Source organism: Dendropsophus ebraccatus, chromosome 3, assembly GCF_027789765.1.
Source record: "Dendropsophus ebraccatus isolate aDenEbr1 chromosome 3, aDenEbr1.pat, whole genome shotgun sequence".
NCBI lineage: Eukaryota > Metazoa > Chordata > Amphibia > Anura > Hylidae > Dendropsophus > Dendropsophus ebraccatus.
The window spans coordinates 167,315,758-167,332,002 of record NC_091456.1 but is presented as its reverse complement, the minus strand read 5'-3'; the positions used below and the strand labels follow the sequence as shown (position 1 = coordinate 167,332,002).

Here is a 16,245-nt window from a genome sequence, read left to right as displayed (position 1 = left end):
CACACACAGAGCACACAGGGGACAGAGAGCTGACAGGTCCTCTATACTACACCACACACAGAGCACACAGGGGACAGAGAGCTGGCAGATGCTCTATACTACACCACACACAGAGCACACAGGGGGCAGAGAGCTGACAGGTCCTCTATACTACACCACACACAGAGCACACAGGGGACAGAGAGCTGGCAGATGCTCTACACCACACACAGAGCACACAGGGGGCAGAGAGCTGGCAGATGCTCTATACTACACCACACACAGAGCACACAGGGGACAGAGAGCTGACAGGTCCTCTATACTACACCATACACAGAGCACACAGGGGGCAGAGAGCTGGCAGATGCTCTATACTACACCATACACAGAGCACACCATGGCCAGAGAGCTGACAGGTCCTCTATACTACACCACACACAGAGCACACAGGGGACAGAGAGCTGGCAGATGCTCTATACTACACCACACACAGAGCACACAGGGGACAGAGAGCTGGCAGATGCTCTATACTACACCACACACAGAGCACACCGGGGACAGAGAGCTGGCAGATGCTCTATACTACACCACACACAGAGCACACATTGGGCAGAGAGCTGAGAGATCCTCTATACTACACCACACACAGAGCACACAGGGGACAGAGAGCTGACAGATCCTCTATACTACACCACACACAGAGCACACAGGGGGCAGAGAGCTGACAGGTCCTCTATACTACACCACACACAGCACACAGGGGGCAGAGAGCTGACAGATCCTCTATACTACACCACACACAGAGCACACAGGGGACAGAGAGCTGACATGTCCTCTATACTACACCATACACAAAGCACACAGGGGACAGAGAGCTGACATGTCCTCTATACTACACCACACACAGAGCACACAGGGGACAGAGAGCTGACATGTCCTCTATACTACACCACACACAAAGCACATAGGGGACAGAGAGCTGACAGGCCCTCTATACTACACCATACACAGAGCACGCAGGGGGCAGAGCTGACAGATCCTCTATACTACACCACACACAGAGCACACAGGGGGCAGAGCTGACAGGTCCTCTATACTACACCACACACAGAGCACACAGGGGACAGAGAGCTGACAGGTCCTCTATACTACACCACACACAGAGCACACAGGGGACAGAGAGCTGACAGGTCCTCTATACTACACCACACACAGAGCACACAGGGGACAGAGAGCTGATAGATCCTCTATACTACACCACACACAGAGCACACAGGGGACAGAGAGCTGACAGGTCCTCTATACTACACCACACACAGAGCACGCAGAGGGGAGGGAGCTGACAGGTCCTCTATACCACTGCTTCTCAAACTGTGAGGCGGGCCTCACCAGTGAGGCGCCCCCTAGTTGTTGGTGAGGCCCAGCTGGGGAGCCAGTTTTCACAAAAATGACTATGATCTGCACAGTCCTTTTGCTGTTTGCAAAAATCTCCATTTTAGCAACACTATTAACTTATTTTGTACTTGCTTTATTAGTATAGAGAGCTTGGGAGATGAGTGAAAGGTAGCCCTAGCATTATTTCCAGCTTTTAAATGGACTTTCACCACAGATAGTGAGGCCCAGGCATCCTCTTGGTCAGTCTGGTGAGGCGCAAGCATTGCCTTGGTCTGTTGGGTGAGGCTCCAGTAGAAAAAGTTTGAGAAGCGCTGATATAAGTGGTAATATGTATGGTGATATATGTGGTGATATATGGTTATATATGTGGTGATATGTATGGTGATATATGTGGTGTTATATAGTTATAAGTATGATGATATGTTTGGTGATATATATGCAGGGGCGGAACTACCGCCGTAGCAGCCGTAGCGGCTGCTACGGGGCCCCTAACATCAGGGGGCCCGTGGCCTTGGCCCCCCGAAGATGACCGCTTGCAACACCCGGCGGCCTCCCGGGCCTCCCGGGTGTTCAGTGTTCTGACTGACAGCGCGAGAAGCCATAGGCTTCCCGCCCTGTCAATCATTCTTGTGACCGCAAGCAAGCATTCTGCTTGCGATCACAAGAGTGTCCCACCCAATGAGCAGCTCTTTGGTGAAGTCCTGGCAGCGTCATCGCTGAGCACTCAGTGTGCGCCGCCGCGGCTGGGACTTCCGGTACTAAGAACACAAACCGGAAGTCCCAGCCGCCGCGGCGCACACTGAGCGCTCAGCGATGACGCTGCCGGGACTTCACCAGAGGGCTGCTCATCGGGCGGAGGCAGAGAGAAAAGGAGACCGGCGACCGACGGGGGAGCGTGGGGTTAGGTGAGTTATGTGTTTGTTTTTTTAATCAGAGGGGCAACACTGCGGGCTATGTGGGGAAGGGGATGCACAATACTGGGGGCTATGTGGGGAAGGGGATGCACAATACTGGGGGCTATGTGAGGAAGGGGATGCACAATACTGGGGGCTATGTGGGGAAGGGGATGCACAACACTGCGGGCTATGTGGGGAAGGGGATGCACAACACTGCGGGCTATGTGGGGAAGGGGATGCACAACACTGCGGGCTATGTGGGGAAGGGGATGCACAACACTGCGGGCTATGTGGGGAAGGGGATGCACAATACTGGGGGCTATGTGGGGAAGGGGATGCACAATACTGGGGGCTATGTGGGGAAGGGGATGCACAATACTGGGGGCTATGTGAGGAAGGGGATGCACAATACTGGGGGCTATGTGGGGAAGGGGATGCACAACACTGCGGGCTATGTGGGGAAGGGGATGCACAACACTGCGGGCTATGTGGGGAAGGGGATGCACAACACTGCGGGCTATGTGGGGAAGGGGATGCACAACACTGCGGGCTATGTGGGGAAGGGGATGCACAACACTGCGGGCTATGTGGGGAAGGGGATGCACAATACTGGGGGCTATGTGGGGAAGGGGATGCACAATACTGGGGGCTATGTGGGGGAGGGGATACACAATACTGGGGGCTATGTGGGGAAGGGGATGCACAATACTGGGGGCTATGTGGGGAAGGGGATGCACAATACTGGGGGCTATGTGGGGAAGGGGATGCACAATACTGGGGGCTATGTGGGGAAGGGGATGCACAATACTGGGGGCTATGTGGGGAAGGGGATGCACAATACTGGGGGCTATGTGGGGGAGGGGATGCACAATACTGGGGGCTATGTGGGGAAGGGGATGCACAATACTGGGGGCTATGTGGGGAAGGGGATGCACAATACTGGGGGCTATGTGGGGAAGGGGATGCACAATACTGGGGGCTATGTGGGGAAGGGGATGCACAATACTGGGGGCTATGTGGGGAAGGGGATGCACAATACTGGGGGCTATGTGGGGAAGGGGATGCACAATACTGGGGGCTATGTGGGGAAGGGGATGCACAATACTGGGGGCTAAGGATAGACAACACTGGGGGCTAATGATGGACAACACTGGGGGCTACATGGGGGATGCACAATACTGGGGGCTATATGGGGGATGCACAATACTGGGGGCTATATGGGGGGATGCACAATACTGGGGGCTATATGGGGGATGCACAATACTGGGGGCTATATGGGGGGATGCACAATACTGGGGGCTATATGGGGGATGGGAATGCACAACACTGGGGGCTACCTATATGGGGGATGGACAACACTGGGGGCTACCTATATGCGGGACGGGGATGGACAACACTGGGGGCTACCTATATGCGGGACGGGGATGGACAACACTGGGGGCTACCTATATGCGAGACGGGGATGGACAACACTGGGGGCTACTTTTATGGGAAATGTGGGCCATCTAAAAGGGGAACTACACAGAGGGGCCATTTATGAAGGGGACTAGGGGGCATCTATAAGGGGAACTACACTGGTGGGGTTGACACAGAGGGGTCATCTAACAGGACTACACAGAGGGGACCATATACTGTAGGGCAGGGATAGGGAACCTTGGCTCTCCAGCTATTGCAAAACTACAGCTTTATTTTTGACTGTCCATACATGATGGGAGTTGTAGTTTTGCAGAAGCTGGAGAGCAGAGATTCCCTACCTCTGATATAGGTGATGCACAGAGGGTGTCATCTACTATAAATGGATTACACAGAGGGGGATCTCTACTATAGTAGATGCACATGGGGCCATCTATATGGAGGACTGAACAAGGGGCAATCTATAAGCTGTCTACACAGAGCCTAATTTGTCTGTCTGGCAGATTCTGTGGATTCGTGGCTCGGAGTTCTTATAATGGCCCAGGACAGATGGAGAAGAAAATGAAAAGGAAACAACTCTAATGAGAGAAGGCGTCCCCTGTGAGTCACTTAATATAACTGCAGTGTAATTTATATGGTGTATAGAACCTGTGTAGAGCTGGGTGTGTTGATGGCATAGTGGTTGGTCGAGGAGGGGGGGGCCCCAATCAAAAGTTTGCTGTGGGGCCCAGCCATTTCTAGTTACGCCCCTGCATATATGGTCATATATGTGGTGATATGTATGGTGATATATGTGGTGATATGTATGGCGATATATGTGGTGTTATATAGTTATAAGTATGGTGATATGTTTGGTGATATATATGGTGATATATGTGGTAATATGTATGGTGATATACGTGGTTATATAGTGATATGTATGCAGTGGCGGTCTTTGGCACCAAGCACCCCAAGCGATCGCTTGGGGCCCCCAACATCCAGGGGGGCCCCCACACCCCGCTCTTGTGCTCAAGACCGCTGGACAGGGCCGCTGCCCCGCTCGCTGCTGCCATCTGAACTGTAACTATGAGCACTCGTAATGAGCGCTCATAGTTACATGCAGCAACACTGACAGGGCGGGAGACATTGGCCCCCTTCCTGTCAGTCACTCTTGTGGCCACAGGAAGGGTTTTCCCTGCGGTCACAAGTGGCAACTTTGTCCTTGTGGTGCCAGTGCTCCAGTGACATCACTGGAGCATCAGCGCCAGGACAAGGGGAGTGCGGCCTCTTGTGATCGCAGGGAAAACCCTTCCTGCGGCCACAAGAGTGAAGAGAAGAGGAGACGCCCGGACCCAGGTGAGTATAAGTGTTTGTTTTATTGTGTTATATACTATATGGAAGGGGGAGCACACAGGGGTCTGTTTAACTTGGGGAGCGCACATCAGGGGTGTATATAAATGGGGGAGCACACAGGGGGGCTATATAACAGGGGGAGCACACAGGGGGGCTATAGACTACTGGGGCTTCACAGAGGGGTCTATATACTACTGGGGCAGCACACAGGGGGTCTATATACTACTTGGGGCAGCAGAATGTGGTCTATATACAACTTGGAGAGCATACAGGAGGTCTATATCCAAGTGGGGGAGTACACAGGGGGGCTATATACTACTGGGGGAGCACACAGGGGTCTATATACTACTCGTGGGGAACAGAGAGGGTCTATATAATACTGGGGGAACATACAGGGGGGTCTATATACTACTTGTGAGGCACACAGGTGGTCTATATATAACTGGGGGAGCACACAGGGGTCTGTATACAACTGGGGAAGCACACAAGGGGTCTATATAATACTGGTGGGGCACACATGGGGTCTATATACTACTGGGGGAACCACACAGGGGGTTTATATACTACTGGAGGAGCACACAGGGGTCTATATCCAAGTGGGGGAGCACACAGGAGGTCTATATCCAAGTGGGGAGCACACAGGGGGCTAAATACCCCTGAGGGAGCACACAGGGGGCTATATACTAGTGGGGGAGCACACAGGGGTATATACAACTGGGGGCAGCACACAGGGGGCTATATACTAGTGGGGGAGCACACAGGGGGTATATACAACTGGGGGCAGCACACAGGTGGTCTATATACAACTGGGGCAGCACACAGGAGGTCTAAATACTTCTGGGGGAGCACACGGGGGGGCTATATATAACTGGGGGAACACACAGGGGTCTATATACTACTGGGGGATGCAAACAAGGGGTATATACTACTGGGGGCAGGACACAAGGGGTATATACTATTGGGGGCAGCATACAAGGAGTATATATTACTGGCGGTAGCGCACAAGAGTTACAGTATGTATATCTGGGGGCAACACACAGCAATCTAATGTTTTGGAACGCGTGTCGAGGGGGGGGCCCCAGACATAACTTTGCTTGGGGCCCCAGAAATGCCAAGACCGCCCCTGTATGTATGGTTATATATGTGGTGATATGCTTGCTTATATATGGGGTGATATATGTATTGATATGTATAGTGTACAGCGCTATAAGTGGTGATATGTATAGTGATATAAGTGGTGATATGTATAGTGATATAATTGGTGATATATATGGTGATATATGTGGTGATATATATGGTGATATGTTTGGTGATATATGTGTTTATATGTATGGTGATATATAAGGTGATATGTACGGTGATATATGTGGTTATATGTTTGTTGATATATGTAGTGATATGTATACTGATATATGTGGTGAAATGTGGTTATATATGGTGAAATGTATGGTGATATATGGTGATATGTATGGTAATATATATGGTGATATTTATGGTGATATGTATAGTGATATATAAGGTGATATATGTGGTGGTATGTATACTGATACATGTGGTGTTATGAATGGTGATATATGTGGTGATGTATAAAGTGATATGTATAGTGATATAAGTGGTGATATGTATAGTGATATAATTGGTGATATATATGGTGATATATGTGGTGATATATATGGTGATATGTTTGGTGATATATGTGTTTATATGTATGGTGATATATAAGGTGATATGTACGGTGATATATGTGGTTATATGTTTGTTGATATATGTAGTGATATGTATACTGATATATGTGGTGAAATGTGGTTATATATGGTGAAATGTATGGTGATATATGGTGATATGTATGGTAATATATATGGTGATATTTATGGTGATATGTATAGTGATATATAAGGTGATATATGTGGTGGTATGTATACTGATACATGTGGTGTTATGAATGGTGATATATGTGGTGATGTATAAGGTGATATGTATAGTGATATATGTGGTGATATGTATGGTGAGATATGTAGTTATATGCATGGTGATATATGATGTTATATATGTGGTGATATATGTGGTGAAATGTATGGTGATTTATGTGGTGATATTTATGGTGATATATGTAGTGATATGTATGGTGATATATAATGTGATATGTGGTGATATATATGTTGATATATGTGGTGATATGGATGGTGATATATGTGGTGATATGGATGGTGATATATATGGTGAAATAAGTGGTGATATATATGGTGATATAAGTGGTGATATATGTTGTGATATGTATGGTGATATGTATGGTGATATAAGTGGTGATATATGTTGTGATATGTATGGTCATATATGTGGTGATATTTATGGTGATATATCTGGTGATATGTATGGTGATTTGTATGGTGATATATGTGGTGAAATCTATGGTGATATATGTGGAGATATATATGGTGATATGTATGATGATACATGTGGTGGTATATATATGGTGATATATGTGGTGATATGTATGGTGATATATGTGGGGATATATGTGGTGGTATGTATGGTGATATATGTGGTGATATGTAAGGTGATATATGTGGTGATATGTGGTTATATATGTGGAGATATGTATTGTGATATATAGTGATATGTATGGTGATATATGTGGTAATATGTATGGTCATATATGGAAATATATATATGTGGTGATATGAATGGTGATATATGTGGTTATATATGTGGTGATAGTGGTGATATGTATGGTAATATATGTGGTAATACATGGTTATGTATGTGGTGATATGTATGGCAACATATGTGGTGTTATATAGTTATATGTTTGGTGATATATATGGTGATATCTGTGGTGATATGTTTGGTGATATTTGGTGATATGTATGGTGATATATGCGGTGATATGTATAGTGATATATGTAGTGATATATATGCTGATATGTATGGTGATATAAATGGCTATATGTATGCTAATATGTAGTGATATGTATGGTGATATAAATGATAATATATATGGTGATATGTGGTTATATGTATGGTCATCTATGTGGTGATATGTGGGGTAATATAAGTGGTGATTTATATGGTGATATGTATGGTGATATGAATGATTGTATATATGGTGATATATGTGTTTATATGTATGGTAATATATGTGGTGATATGTATGCTTTTCTATGGAGTGTATAGTGTACAGCGCTATAAGTGGTGATATGTATAGTGATATAATTGGTGATATATATGGTGATATATGTGGTGATATATATGATGATATGTTTGGTGATATATGTGTTTATATGTATGGTGATATATAAGGTGATATGTATGGTGATATATGTGGTTATATGTTTGGTGATATATGTAGTGATATGTATAGTGATATATGAGGTGAAATGTGGTCATATATGGTGATATGTATGGTGATATATATGGTGATATGTATAGTGATATATAAGGTGATATATGTGGTGATTTGTATACTGATACATGTGGTGTTATGAATGGTGATATATGTGGTGATGTATAAGGTGATATGTATGGTGATATATGTGGTGATATATATGGTGATATATATGGTGAGATATGTAGTCATATGTATGGTGATAAATGATGTGATATATGTGGTGATATGTATGGTGATTTATGTGGTGATATATGTGGTGATATTTATGGTGATATATGTAGTGATATGTATGGCGATATAAAATGTGATATTTAGTGATATATATGTTGATATATGTGGTGATATGGATGGTGATATATATGGTGATATGAATGGTGAAATGTATGGTGATATATGTGGCGACATAAGGGGTGATATGTATGGTGATATATATGGTGATGTATGTGGTGATCTAAGTGGTGATATATATGGTGATATGTATTGTGATATATGTGGTGATATGTATACTAATACATGTGGTGTTATGAATGGTTATATATGTGGTGATGTATAAGGTGATATGTATGGTGATATACACTCACCGGCCACTTTATTAGGTACACCTGTCCAACTGCACGTTACCACTTAATTTCTAATCAGCCAATCACATGGCAGCAACTCAGTGCATTTAGGCATGTAGACTTGGTCAAGACAATCTCCTGCAGTTCAAACCGAGCATCAGTATGGGGAAAAAAGGTGATTGGAGTGCCTTTGAACGTGGCATGGTTGTTGGTGCCAGAAGGGCTGGTCTGAGTATTTCAGAAACTGCTGATCTACTGGGATTTTCACGCACAACCATCTCTAGGGTTTACAGAGAATGGTCCGAAAAAGAAAAAACATCCAGTGAGCGGCAGTTCTGTGGGCGGAAATGCCTTGTTGATGCCAGAGGTCAGAGGAGAATGGGCATACTGGTTCGAGCTGATAGAAAGGCAACAGTGACTCAAATAGCCAACCGTTACAACCAAGGTAGGCAGAAGAGCATCTCTGAACGCACAGTACGTCGAACTTTGAGGCAGATGGGCTACAGCAGCAGAAGACCACACCGGGTGCCACTCCTTTCAGCTAAGAACAGGAAACTAAGGCTACAATTTGCACAAGCTCATCGAAATTGGACAGTAGAAGATTGGAAAAACGTTGCCTGGTCTGATGAGTCTCGATTTCTGCTGCGACATTCGGATGGTAGGGTCCGAATTTGGCGTCAACAACATGAAAGCATGGATCCATCCTGCCTTGTATCAACGGTTCAGGCTGGTGGTGGTGGTGTCATGGTGTGGGGAATATTTTCTTGGCACTCTTTGGGCCCCTTGGTACCAATTGAGCATCGTTGCAACGCCACAGCCTACCTGAGTATTGTTGCTGACCATGTCCATCCCTTTATGACCACAATATACCCAACATCTGATGGCTACTTTCAGCAGGATAATGCGCCATGTCGTAAAGCTAGAATCATCTCAGACTGGTTTCTTGAACATGACAATAAGTTCACTGTACTCAAATGGCCTCCACAGTCACCAGATCTCAATCCAATAGAGCATCTTTGGGATGTGGTGGAACAGGAGATTCGCATCATGGATGTGCAGCCGACAAATCTGCGGCAACTGTGTGATGCCATCATGTCAATATGGACCAAAATCTCTGAGGAATGCTTCCAGCACCTTGTTGTATCTATGCCACGAAGAATTGAGGCAGTTCTGAAGGCAAAAGGGGGTCCAACCTGTTACTAGCATGGTGTACCTAATAAAGTGGCCGGTGAGTGTATGTGGTAATATGTATGGTGATATATGTGGTGATATGTATACTGATACATGGGGTGTTATGAATGGTGATATATGTGGTGATGTATAAGGTGATATGTATGGTGAGATATGTAGTTATATGCATGGAGATATATGATGTGATATATGTGGTGATATATGATGTGATATATGTGGTGATATGTATGGTGATTTATGTGGTGATATATGTGGTGATATTTATGGTGATATATGTAGTGATATGTAAGGTGATATGTGGTGATATATATGTTGATATATGTGATGATATGGATGGTGATATATGTGGTGATATGGATGGTGAAATGTATGGTGATATATGTGGCGACATAACGGGTGATATGTATGGTGATGTATGTGGTGATCTAAGTGGTGATATATATGGTGAAATAAGTGTTGATATATATGGTGATATAAGTGGTGATATATGTTGTGATATGTATGGTGATATATGTTGTGATATGTATGGTGATATATGTGGTGATATTTATGGTGATATATGTGGTGATATGTATGGTGATTTGTATGGTGATATATGTGTTGATATCTATGGTGATATATGTGGAGATATATATTGTGATATGTATGATGATATATGTGGTGGTATATATATGGTGATATATGTGGTGATATGTATTGTGATATATGTGGTGATATCTATGGTGATATATGTGGAGATATATATTGTGATATGTATGATGATATATGTGGTGGTATATATATGGTGATATATGTGGTGATATGTATTGTGATATATGTGGGGATATATGTGGTGATATGTATGATGATATATGTGGTGGTATGTATGGTGATATTTGTCATGATATATGTGGTGATATGTAAGGTGATATATGTGGTGATATGTGGTTATATATGTGGTGATATGTATGGAGATATATAGTGATATGTATGGTGATATATGTGGTGATATGTATGGTCATATATGTGGTGATATATGTAAATATATACGTGGTGATATGAATGGTGATATATGTGGTTATATATGTGGTGATAGTGGTGATATGTATGGTTATATATGTGGTGATACATGGTTATGTATGTGATGATATGTATGGCAATATATGTGGTGTTATATAATTATATGTATGGTGATATGTTTGGTCATATACACGGTGATATTTGCGGTGATATGTATGGTGATATATGCGTTGATATGTATAGTGATATATGTAGTGATATATATGCTTATATATGTGGTGATATATATGGTGATATGTATGGTGATATAAATAGCTATATGTATGGTAATATATGTAGTGATATGTATGGTGATATAAATGATAATATATATGGTGATATGTATAGTGATGTATGTGGTTATATGTATGGTGATATATGTGATGATATGTGGGGTAATATAAGTGGTGATTTATATGGTGATATGTATGGTGATATTAATGATTATATATATATATATATATATATATATATGGTGATATATGTGGTTATATGTATGGCAATATATGTGGTGACATATAAGGTGATATGTATTGTGATATATGTGGTGATATGTATAATGATATAAGTAGTGGTATGTATGGTGATATAGGTGTATATATGTAAGGTGATATATGTGTTTATATGTATGGTGATATGTATGGTGATATATGTGTGTATATATATATATATATATAGTGATATGTATGGTTATATATGTGGTGATATGTATGCTTATATATGGGGTGATATATGTATTGATATGTATAGTGTACAGCCCTATAAGTGGTGATATGTATAGTGATATAAGTGGTGATATATATGGTGATATGTTTGGTGATATATGTGTTTTTATGTATGGTGATATATAAGGTGATATGTATGGTGATATATGTGGTTATATGTATGGTGATATATGTAGTGATATGTATAGTGATATATGTGGTGAAATATGGTTATATATGGTGATATTTATGGTGATATGTGTAGTGATATATAAGGTGATATATGTGGTGATATGTATACTGATACATGTGGTGTTATGAATGGTGATATATGTGGTGATGTATAAGGTGATATGTATGGTGATATATGTGGTGGTATGTATGGTGAGATATGTAGTTATATGCATGGTGATATATGATGTGATATATATGGTGATATGTATGGTGACTTATGTGGTGATTTATGTGGTGATATTTATGGTGATATATGTAGTGATAAGTATGGTGATATGTAATGTGATATGTGGTGATATTTATGTTGATATATGTGGTGATATGGATGGTGATATATGTGGTGATATGGATGGTGAAAGGTATGGTGATATATGTGGCGACATAAAGGGTGATATGCAGGGCCGGACTGGGACTAAAAATCAGCCCTGGCATTTCCGAGCACACAGGCCCACTCGCCGTGCGGTGATAAGTTATGAGACAATGTTGTGAGTGCAGCATAGCTACATGTTGTATCATCACGGTCATGACTGGAATTACAGATAATAACACAGTAAATGGGGTCAGAAGCTTCTGTCTCTGTACTGTGTAGCTGAGCTGCAGTTACAGGTCATCACCACTACACAGTGTACAGAGACAGACTGCTTCACCGGTCACCGTGCTGAGTTTAACACCACCAACACATACTGACTAATACCACCACATACTGACTAATACCACCACACACTGACTAATACCACCACACACTGACTAATACCACCACACTGATTAATACCACCGCATACTGACTAATGCAACCGCATACTGACTAATACAACCGCATACTGACTAATACAACCACATACTAACTAATACCACCACATACTGACTAATACCACTGCATACTGACTAATACAACCACATACTAACTAATACCACCACATACTGACTAATACCACCGCATACTGACTAATGTCACCGCATACTGACTAATGTCACCGCATACTAACTAATACCACCGCATACTAACTAATACCACCACATACTGACTAATACCACCGCATACTGACTAATACCACCGCATACTGACTAATACAACCACATACTAATTAATACCACCACATACTGACTAATACCACCGCATACTGACTAATGTCACCGCATACTATCTAATATCACCGCATACTAATACCACCACATACTAACTAATATCACAGCATACTGACTGACACCTCCACATACTAATACCACCACACACTGACTAATACCACCGCATACTGACTAATCCCACTGCATACTGACTAATCCCACCGCATACTGACTAATGTCACCGCATACTGACTAATGTCACCGCGGACAGACATATTAGGCTCCTCACTCTGACACCATCCTCATCTCTATACTAACTGCACATCTGTACTGTCCCCTTTACACCCTCATTTAGTGGGTAGGCTGACTCTATGTGGCCCCCTTATTGTATATGCATCCCTCTATGTAGCCCCCTTATAGATGGCCCCCTCTCTCTTATCCCCCCTCTCTTATAGATGGCCCCTTCTCCCCCCCCCCCTTATAGATGGCCCCCTCTCTCTCCCCCTCCTTTATAGATGCCCCCCTCTCTTTCCCCCCCCCCTTATAGATGGCCCCCTCTCTCTCCCCCTCCTTTATAGATGCCCCCCTCTCTCTCCCCCTTCCCTTATAGATGGCCCCCTCTCTCTCCCCCTTCCCTTATAGATGCCCCCCCTCTCTCCCCCCTCCCTTATAGATGGCTCCCTCTCTCTCCCCACTCCCTTATAGATGGCCCCCTCTCTCTCCCCACTCCCTTATAGATGGCCCCCTCTCTTCTCCCCCTCCCTTATAGATGCCCCCCTCTGTTATAGATGCCCCCCTCTCTCTTCTCCCCCCTCCTTTATAGATGGCTCCCTCTCTCTTCTCCCCCTCCCTTATAGATGCCCCCCTCTGTTATAGATGCCCCCCTCTCTCTTCTCCCCCCTCCTTTATAGATGGCCCCCTCTCTCTTCTCCCCCCTGCTTTATAGATGGCCCCCCTCTCTCTTCTCCCCCCTACTTTATAGTTGGCCCCCTCTCTCTTCTCCCCGCTACTTTATAGATGGCCCCCCTCTCTCTTCTCCCCCCTACTTTATAGATGGCCCCCTCTCTCTTCTTCCCCCTACTTTATAGATGGCCCCCATCTCTCTTCTCCCCCCTACTTTATAGATGGCCCCCCTCTCTCTTCTCCCCCCTACTTTATAGATGGCCCCCGGTCTCTGCAGCCCGCTCCTGTTACCTCCTATCGCCGCAGCCCGCTCGGTCCGCCTCCTGTCACCGGAGCCCGCCTCGGTCACCGCAGCCCGCTCGATCCGCATCCTGTCACCGGAGCCCGCCTCTGCCCGCTCCGGTCACCGCAGCCCGCTCGGCCCGCCTCCTGTCACCGCAGCCCGCTCGGCCCGCCTCCTGTCACCGGATCACAGCCTCTGCCCGCTACAGTCACCGCAGCCCGCTCGGCCCGCCCCTGACGTGCGCCGCTAATCCAATCAACGTGGAGCAGCGTGGGGCCGCTGCGGTGCACGTAACAAGCGTTCCACGGCCGGCCGCAGCGGCCCCACGCTGCTCCACGTTGATTGGATTAGCGGCGCATGTCAGGGGCGGGCCGAGCGGGCTGCAGTGACCGGAGGGGGCAGAGGCTGTGATCCGGTGACAGGAGGCGGACAGAGCGGGCTGCGGTGACCGGAGCGGGCAGAAGTGGACCGGGAAGAGAAACGGGCCGCGGCGGTGATTTTTTTTTTTTATGCAGCCCGGGCGGCCCACGGACTGGTAATCTGGCCAGCCCAACGGGCATTTGCCCGGCTTGCCAGATTACCAGTCCGGGCCTGGTGATATGTATGGTGATATATATGGTGATGTATGTGGTGATATAAGTGGTGATATATATGGTGATATATATGGTGATATAAGTGATGATATAAGTTGTGATATGTATGGTGATATATGTTGTGATATGTATGGTCATATATGTGGTGATATTTATGGTGATATATGTGGTGATATGTATGGTGATTTGTATGGTGAAATATGTGGTTATATCCATGGTGATATATGTGGAGATATATATGGTGATCTGTATGATGATATATGTGGTGATATATATTGTGATATATGTGATGATATGTATGGTGATATTTGTGGGGATATATGTGGAGATATATGTGGTGATATGTATGGTGATATATGTGGTGGTATGTATGGTGATATATGTCCTGATATATGTGGTGATATGTAAGGTGATATATGTGGTGATATGTGGTTATATATGTGGTGATATGTATGGTGATATATAGTGATATGTATGGTGATATATGTAGTGATATATGGAAATATATATGTGGTGATATGAATGGTGATATATGTGGTTATATATGTGGTGACATAAGTCAGTGCTTCTCAAACTGTGAGGCGGGTCCTATTTGTTGGTGAGGCCCAGCTGGGGAGCCAGTTTTCACAAAAATGACTATGATCTGCACTGTCCTTTTGCTGTTTGCAAAAATCTCCATTTTAGCAACATTATTAACTCATTTTGTACTTGCTTTATTAGTATAGAGAGCTTGGGAGATGAGTGAAAGGTAGCCCTAGCATTATTTCCAGCTTTTAAATGGACTTTCGCCACAAATAGTGAGGCCCAGGCATCCTCTTGGTAAGTCTGGTGAGGCGCAAGCATTGCCTTGGTCTGTTGGGTGAGGCTCCAGTAGAAAAAGTTTGAGAAGTGCTGCTCTATACTACACTACACACAGAGCACACAGAGGACAGAGAGCTGACAGGTCGTTTATACTACACCACACACATAGCACACAGGGGACATAGAGCTGACAGATCCTCTATACTACACCACACAGAGCACACAGGGGACAGAGAGCTGACAGATCCTCTATACTACACCACACACAGAGCACACAGGGGACACAGAGATGACAGATCCTCTATACTACACCATACACAAAGCACACAGGGGACACAGAGATGACAGATCCTCTATACTACACCACACACAGAGCACATAGGGGACAGAGAGCTGACAGGCCCTCTATACTACACCACACACAGAGCACATAGGGGACAGAGAGCTGACAGGTCCTCTATACTACACCA

The 16,245-nt window shown here is 44.6% G+C and overlaps 1 protein-coding gene across 3 annotated transcripts in view; it reads right to left on the bottom strand.

Annotated features, from left to right (window-relative positions):
* The window catches only part of SPEF2 (sperm flagellar 2), a 100,173-nt gene that overhangs the window by 40,349 nt on the left and 43,579 nt on the right, over nucleotides 1-16,245 (bottom strand). The gene's annotated exons all lie outside the window — the stretch shown is intronic.